At 37.7% G+C, this 9211-nt stretch overlaps 1 non-coding gene across 1 annotated transcript; it reads left to right on the forward strand.

Moving 5' to 3' along the window:
• The first annotated feature begins 7174 nt into the window (after positions 1-7174).
• On the forward strand, positions 7175-7280 carry LOC111764694 (U6 spliceosomal RNA). Its single transcript, XR_002797243.1, has one exon. It is a non-coding gene; the product is annotated as a U6 spliceosomal RNA (small nuclear RNA).
• Positions 7281-9211: the final 1931 nt, after the last annotated feature.

Raw genomic sequence — 9211 nt, forward strand, 5'->3', positions numbered from 1 at the left:
CTGAACAACTGGAGAAACTAGAAAAAGACCAGTAAATCATTCCCAAAGCAAGCAAAAAGAAAGAAATAATAAAAATCACAGCAGAAATAAATGAAATTAAGAACAAAAAACAGGGAAACGGACTTTGGCCCAGGGGTTAGGGCGTCCGTCTACCATATGGGAGGTCCGCGGTTCAAACCCCGGGCCTCCTTGACCCGTGTGGAGCTGGCCCATGCGCAGTGCTGATGCGCGCAAGGAGTGCCGTGCCACGCAAGGGTGTCCCCCGCGTGGGGGAGCCCCACACGCAAGGAGTGCGCCCATGAGGAAAGCCGCCCAGCGTGAAAAGAAAGTGCAGCCTGCCCAGGAATGGCGCCGCCCACACTTCCCGTGCTGCTGACGACAACAGAAAGTGGACAAAGAAACAAGACGCAGCAAATAGACACCAAGAACAGACAACCAGGGGAGGGGGGGGGGGGATTAAATAAATAAATAAATCTTTAAAAAAAAAAAAAAAAGAACAAAAAACAATAGAGAAAATCAACAAAACCAAAAGCTGCTTCTTTGAGAAGATCAATAAAATGGACTAACAAAGAAAAAGAGAGAGAAGATGCAAATAAATAAAATCAGAAATGAAAGGGGTGAAGTTACAACTGACCCCACTGAAATAAAAGGAACCGTAAGAGGATATTATGAGAAACTGTATGCCAATAAGCTAGACAACCTAGATGAAATGGATGAATTCCTAGAATTCCTACACAGATACTACAAGAAATACAAGAATTTAACAAACCAATCACATTTAAAGAGATTGAATCAGTCATCAAAAATCTCCCAACCAAGAAATGTCTAAGGCCAGATGACTTCACTGGTGAATTCGACCAAGTAGTTAGAAAATAATTAATACCAATCCTGCTTAAACTCTTCCAAGAAAATGAGGAGGAGGGAAAATTACCCAACACATTTTATGAAGTCAACATCACCCTAGTACCAAAGCCAAATAAAGACACTATAAGAAAATTACAGGGGATGTTGATGTGGGAGGAGTAGGGGCTGGGGAGAGTGGGGTATATGGGAATCTCTTATGTTTTTCAATGTTTTGTTTTGTGTGATCTATTTATCTACCAAAAAAAGACAATAAAAGCAAAAGAGAAGTATATAGATTTTAAAAATTACAGACCAATCTTGCTAATGAACATACATGCAAAAATCCTCAACAAAATACTTGCAAATAGAATCCAAGAACATTTCAAAGTAGTTATACATCATGACAGAGTGGGATTTATTCCTGGGGTTTATTTCTGGTGGTTCAACATAAGAAAATCAATTAACATAATACATACACCACATTAACAAATTGAAGTGAAAAAAACATATGATCATCTCAATCAATGCAGAAAAGGCATTTGACAACATACAACATCTTTTCTTGATAAAATCTTCAAAGTATAGGAATAGAAGGAAAATTCCTCAATATGATAAAAGGTATATATGAAAAACCCACAGCCAACATCATACTCAATGGGGAGAGTTTTTAAGTTTGATATCAGGAACAAGACAAGGATGCCCACTGTCTCCATTGTTATTCAATATTGTACTAGAAGTTCTAGCTTGAGCAATTAGACAAGAAAAAAGAAATAATAAAAGGCATCCAAATAGGAAAAGAGAAAGTAAAACTCTCACTATTTGTGCATGACATGATCCTATATTTAGAAAATTCTGAAATGTCTACAAAAAAGCTACCTGAGCTAATAAATGAGTTCAGCAAATAGCAGGATACAAGAGCAACACATAAAAATCAGTAATGTTTTCCTACACTAGTACCGAACAATCCGAGGAGGAAATCAGGGGGAAAATTCCATTTACAATAGCAACAAAAGGACTCAAATACCTAGGAATCAATTTAACCAAAGTATAGGAGCTATATGCAGAAAACTACAAAACAATGCTAAAAGAAATCAATGTAGACCTAAATAAATGGAAAGACATTCTGTGTTCATGGATTGGAAAACTAAATATTATGAAATTGTCAAACCTACCCAAACTTATTTATAGATTCAATCCCATAAGCATCAAAATTCCAACAGCTTCCTTTACAGAAATAGAGAAGGCAAAATTAATTTGAAAGGAAAATTACACCCAAATAGCCAAAAACATTCTGAAAAAGAAGAGTGACATGGGAGGAATTTCACTGCCTGACCTTGAAACAAAGGTCAGTTGTCAAAACAGCATGGTATTGGGAAGCAGATGTGGCTCAACTGATAAGAGTGTCTGCCTACCATGTGGGGGGTCCAGGGTTTGATACTCAGGGCCTACTGACCCATATCGTAAGCTGGCCCATGCACAGTGCTGCCAAACACAAGGAGTGCTGTGCCACTCAGGGGTGCATATGGGTGCCACATGAGCAAGGAGTACACCCCACAAGGAGAGCCACCTCACATGAAAAAAGCACAGGCCACCCAGGAGTGGCACTTCACACATGGAGAGCTAACTCAGCAAGATGACACAACAAAAAAGAGAAGCAGTTTCCCTGTGCCACCGGATAATGCAAGCGGATGCAGAAGAACACAGTGAATGAACACAGACATCAGACAATGGGGAGGAAGGGGAGAGAAATAAATTAAAAATAAAAATAAATAAATAAAAAGCAGCATGGTATTGGCATAAAGATAGTCACATTGATCAGTGGAATAGAATTGAGAGTCCAGAAATAAATCCTCACCTCTACACTCAATTGGTTTAACAAACCTAACAAAGCCACATTAATGGGCAAAAACAGTCTCTTCAACAAAAGGTGCTGGCAGAACTGGATATCCATAACCAAAAGAATGAAAGAGGGCCCTAATCTCACTCCCTATACAAGAACAACTCAAAATGGGTCAAAAACCTAGATATAAAAACGAGGACCATAAAACTACTAGAAGACAATATAGGGAAGCATTTTAAAGATCTTGTGGTAGCTGGTGGTTTCTCGGATCTTACACCCATAGCAGGAGCCACAAAAGAAAAAATAGATGGGACCTCCTCAAAATGAAACACTTTTGCACCTCAAAGGACTTTGTCAAAAAGGTGAAAAGGCAGAAGACTCAATGGAAGCAAAATTTGGAAATCACATATCCTACAAAGGTTTAATATCCATGATGTATAAAGAGATGTTACAACTCAACAATAAAAAGACAAAAGGACCTATTTTAAAACAGGCAGAATTCTTTGTAGAAATTGAAAAGCCAATAATGAAATTTATTTGGAAGTGTACAGGACCCCAAATGGCCAAAAATGTCCTAAAATAGAAGAACGAAGTTGGAGGACTCTCACTTCTTCCTGACTTTAAAGCATATTACTTAGCTACAGTAATAAAAACAGCATGGTACTGGCATAAGGACAGGCAGATTGTCCAATGGAACCAAATCGAGAACTCAGAAATAGACCCACCCATCTACAGTCAAGTGATTTTTGACAAGGTTATTAAGCTACCCAGCTGGGCCAGAAGAGTCTATACAACAAATAGTGCTTGGAGAACTGGATAGCCATATTCAAAAGAAAGAAAGAAGACACCTATTTCATATCTTATACAAAAATTAACTCAAAATGGGTCAAGGACCTAAATAGAAAAACAATGACCATAAAACTCCTAGAAGAAAATGTAGGAAAACATTTTCAAGTTCTTGTGGTAGGTGGTAGTTTTTTTAACCTTACACATGAAGCCCAAGCAACAAAAGAAAAATTAGATAGGGAAGCAGATATGGCTCGAGCAGTTGGGCACCCACCCACCTACCACATGGGAGGTCCTGGGTTCGGTTTCCGGTGCCCCCTAAAGAAGACAACCAAGACAGTGAGGTGATGCAGTGAGCTGACACAACAAAATGACTCAGTGAGATGATGCAAAGAAGAGACACAGCAAGGAAACACAATGAGAGACAAAAGCAGGGAGCTGAGGTGACTCAGGTGGTCAGTGCCTCCCTCCCACATAGGAGGTCCCAGGTTCGGTTCCCAATGCCTCCTAAAAAAAAACAAGACCAAAAGAGAACAGATGGTAAGTGCAAATAACGAGGAGGAGGGGTGGGGGAAGAGAAATAAATAAATAAATCTAAAAAAAAAACTAGATAAATGGGGCCTCCTCAAAATGAAACACTTTCTTGCCTCAAAGGACTTTGCCAAAAGATTGTAAAGGCAGACAACACAATTGGAGAAAATATTTGGCAATCATATATCTAATAAGCATTTAATATCCATGATATATAAAGATATCAACAATAAAAAGACAAACGACCCAATTAAAAAATGGGCAGGGAAACGGACTTTGGCCCAGTGGTTAGGGCGTCCGTCTACCATATGGGAGGTCCGCGGTTCAAACCCCGGGCCTCCTTGACCCGTGTGGAACTGGCCATGTGCAGTGCTGATGCACGCAAGGAGTGCAGTGCCACGCAAGGGTGTCCCCCGCGTGGGGGAGCCCCACGCGCAAGGAGTGCGCCCGTGAGGAAAGCCGCCCAGCGTGAAAAGAAAGAGCAGCCTGCCCAGAAATGGCGCCGCCCACACTTCCCGTGCCGCTGACGACAACAGAAGCGGACAAAGAAACAAGATGCAGCAAATAGACACCAAGAACAGACAACCAGGGGAGGGGGGGAAATTAAATAAATAAATAAATCTTTAAAAAAAAAAAAAAAATGGGCAAACGACTTGAATAGACATTTGTCCAAAGAAAAAATACAAATAGCAAAAATAAAAACACATGAAAAATGTTCAATATCACTAATGATTATGGAAAGGCAAATCAAAACTACAGTGAGATACCATTACATACCTTTCAGAATAGCCACTACTAAAAAGACAGAGGATTTATGCATTCCGACTGTTGGTGGACTGTTTGGCAGTTCCTAAAGAAGTTGAATATAGATTTGCCACATGACTCAGCTTATACTACCAATGAGTATAAACCCAGAAGAACTAAGAGCAGTGACACGAACAGACATCTGTACACCAATGTTCATAGTGGCATTGCCAAAAGCTGGAAACAGCCTAGATGTCCACCAACGGATGAATGGATAAACAAACTGTGGTGTATTCACATGGTGGAATATTATGCAGCTGTAGGAAGAAATTAAGTCATAAAGCACATGACAACATGGATGAACCTGGAGGACATTGCATTGAGTGAAGCAAGCCAGACACAAATGTGTGACTGTGCTATAATGAACTAAATACATTGTGTAATCTCATGGAGTTAATAACTTATTGAATATGGGTCACCAGAAAATAGAATAAGTTTAGAGAGTGGAAAGTTCTGGGTTAACTTGTGCAGAATTGGTAAAAAGGATGTGTGTTAATCTTTGGAAATAAATAGAAAAATGAAAACAAAACATAATGTTTGTAACTCCAGTACTATTATGTGGGTATGAAAGTGGTTTAAAGGGAAAGTCTAAGGTCATGTATATTACTAAAAGGAAAGCTAAAAATGTAATATGGGACTGTGTAGAATAGTAAGACCTCATGTGAAATATGAATATAAGTAAAATTGCATATACAAGACCACCTTTCTTTGAAGCTGAACAAACGTATGTTAATACTACAAAATGTTACTATCAGACCAAAAAACAAAGAACACTATGTCCCTATTTTAAGTGAAAGAAACCAGACACAAAGTACTAGATATTGCATGCTTCCATTTATATAAATGCAAATATGAATCAATTTATAAAGATGAAATTAGATTGGTGTTTATGTAGGGCTGGTGAAGGGCCACTAAGGAGTGTGGAGTTTTGTGGGGGTTTTTTGAATAATGAAATTGCTTTAAAAATTTTTGTGGTGATGACTGCACAATATTGTGATTATACAAAAAGCCATTTATTATACACTTTGGATAGATTGTATGATATGTGAATATATCTCAATAAAACTGCTTAATAAATAAATAAATGTGGGGGAATAGCCAGAAATAGTACCTAAGTACAGCAGGGAAAGCATAGAGAGATTGAGACATGAAGACTTTGTCTGTTTTTGTTTATTATTATTACTATTGGAATAATGAAAATGCTCTAATAATGATTGAAGTGATGAATGCACAACTATGTGATTATACCAAATAGCACTGATTGAACACTTTGGATAAATTGTATGCTTTGTTAATATTTATCAATAGAGTTGGTTTTTTAAAGAAAGCAAGAAAAAAGAAAAATGATTCCTAAATGTAATTTGGTATTCTAAATGGGATCCTGGAACCAAAAAAGGATATTAAATGAAAACTAAGGAAAATCTGAATAAAGTATATAATTTAGTTAATAATAATGTATGAATATTGGTTCATTAATAATAACAAATTATAAAACTAATGTAAGGTGTTAATAATAGGAGAAATGGATGTAAGATATATATATTAGTCAGCCAAAGGGGTGCTGATGCAAAGTATCAGAACTCTGCTGGCTTTTATAAAGGCTATTTATTGGGGGTAGAAGCTTACAGTCACAAAGCCCTAAAGAGTCCAACTCAAGGTACCATAAGATGTACATTCTTACCCAAAGCCATTTGCCACATGTTGAAGCAAGATGGCAGTGATGTCTGTGAAGGTTCAACCTTCCTTCTTCCTTTTCAGGCTCCATCGTCCCAGCTTCTTCCTATCTCAGCTGTAGGTTGACATAAAGCTCATCTCTCTCCCTGGGACTTGTTTCTTTCCGGGCTCAGCTGCTCTGTTCTCTTCACAAGGTCGGCTGTAAACTATCAGGCTCATCTCTCTTCCCAGGGCCTCTGCCTTGTCTATGGAGCTGTCTCTATTCCTCTGTGTTCTTCTCTGTGTGTCTACTTCTGTGTGAGTCTGTTTTATTAGCCCAGGGGCCTAGGACTTAACACTGAGTCACATTCTAATGATGTGTTTGAATCAAAGCCCTAATCTTAACATAATTTAATCAGATGTCTCAGCTGAATCTAATACAAAAGGTATCATGCCTGGAGAAACACACTAGTTTACAAACATAATCAATATTTCTTTTGGAATTCATAAATAATATTAAACTGCCACAATATATGAGAACCTTCTATACTATCTTTGCAATTTTGGTAAATTTAAAACTTCTAAAATAAAAAGGTTATTTAAAGGGAGCAGATGTAACTCAATGGTTGAGTGCTTGCCTCCTTTGTACAAGGTCCCTGATTTGATCTCCAGTACCTCCTTTAAAAAAAATTTATTAAAAAAAAGAAAACTACTCTGGTGCTCACATTGGCAGCACCTGGACTAAAGTTGGAATGATGCAGAGAAGATTACCATGGCCCCTGCATGAAGATGACACAAAATTTATGAAGCACTCATATTTTTTTATGTGACTATATCTCAATTTTAAAAAAAACACTCCAAAAGAGAACAGAAGGAAGCTTTCTCAACATGGAGAAGTACATATAGGAAAAACCCACAGTAGCATTGTACTCAACAGTGAATGACTGAAAGCTTTCCTGCTGAGATTGGGAACAAGATGATGATGCCCAGTGTCACCAATGCTATTCGATATTGTGCTAGAAGTTCTAACTAGAGCAATTAGGCAAGAAAAAGAAATAAAGGCACCCACAGGAAGGAAGAAGTAAAACTTTCACTACTTGCTAATGATATGATCACATATTTAGAAAATCCCAAAAAATCCCCCACAAAGTTGCTAGAACTAATAGACAAGTTCAGCAAAGTGGCAGGATACATGATTAATATGCAAAAATTAGTAGGGTTTCTATACAGTACTGATGAGCAATCTGAGAGGAAATCAGAAAAAAATCCCCTTTATAATAGCAACTAAAAGAATCAGATATTTAGGAACAAACTTAACAAAGGACATAAAGGACCTGTATTCAGAAAATTACAAAATATTGCTAAAAAGAAACAAAAAAGGACCTAAATAAATGGAAGAGCATTCTGTGTTCATGGATTGGAGCACTAAATATTGTTAAGATGTCACTTCTACCCAAACTGATTTATAGATTCAATGCAATCCCAATAAAAATAGTAACAGCCTTTTTTTTTTTTTTGGAGAAATGGAAGAGCCAATTATCAAATTTGGAAGGGTAAGGGGCCCAGAATAGCCAAAAATGTCTTTAAAAAGAAGAATGGGGAGCAGATGTAGCTCAAGAGGTTGAGTGCCTGCTTCCCATGTATGAGTCCTAGGTGCAATTCCTGTTTCCTCCTTAAAAACAAGCAAACAAACAAACAATGACGAAGGTAGAGGACTCTGACTTCCTGACTCAAGCCATATTACTTAGCTATAGTGGCAGAGACAGCATGGTACTGGCATAAAGATAGACCTACTGTCCAATAAAACTAAATTGAGGACTCAGAAATAGATTCTCATATCTACAGTCAAGTGATTTTTGACAAGGTTGTGAAGCCCACCCAGCTGGGCCAGAACAGTCTATCAACAAATGGTGCTGGGAAAACTGGATATCCATATCCAAAAGAAAGAAAGCGGACTCCTATCTCACTCCTTATACAAGAATCAACACAAAATGGATCAAAAATAGAAAAGCCAGGACCATAAAACTACTAGAAGAAAATGTAGGGAAACATCTTAAAGACCTTGTGGCAGTCAGTAGTTTCTTAAACCTTATACCCAAAGCACAAGCAATGAAAGAAAAAATAGATAAATGGGTCCTCCTCAAAATTTTAAACACTTTTGTTCTTCAGAAGACTTTGTCAAGAAAGTAAAAAGGTAGCCACTCAGGGGGAGAAAATGCCACATATCCGATAAGGGTTTGATAACCATGTTATATAAAAAGATCATACAACTCAATGATAAAAAGACAGGCAACCCACATTTTTCCAAAGAGGAAATACAAAAATGGCCAAAGTGCATGAAAACATGTACAATATCACGAGTTATTAGGGAAATACATATCAAAACTACAATTCAATACCATTTCAAACCTTACAGAATGTCCATTATTTTAAAAAAAAGAAAGAAAACTACAGTGCTGGAGGGGATATGGAGAAACAAGAACATACCTTCACTGTTGGTGGGAGTTTAGAATGGTGCAGCCTCTGTGGAAGTCAGTTTGGCAGTACCTCAAGAAGCTGAATATAGACTGTGGTGTGATCCAGCAATCCCATTACTAGAAACATATTCAGAAGAACTGAAAACAAGGATGCAAACTGACATTTGCACACAACAATGCTCATAGCAGCATTTTTCACAATTGCTAAAATATAGAATCAGCCCAAGTGTCCAACTGATGAGTGGGTAAACAAAATATGGTATGTATATACAATGGA

This window comes from Dasypus novemcinctus, chromosome 23 (assembly GCF_030445035.2).
Source record: "Dasypus novemcinctus isolate mDasNov1 chromosome 23, mDasNov1.1.hap2, whole genome shotgun sequence".
NCBI lineage: Eukaryota > Metazoa > Chordata > Mammalia > Cingulata > Dasypodidae > Dasypus > Dasypus novemcinctus.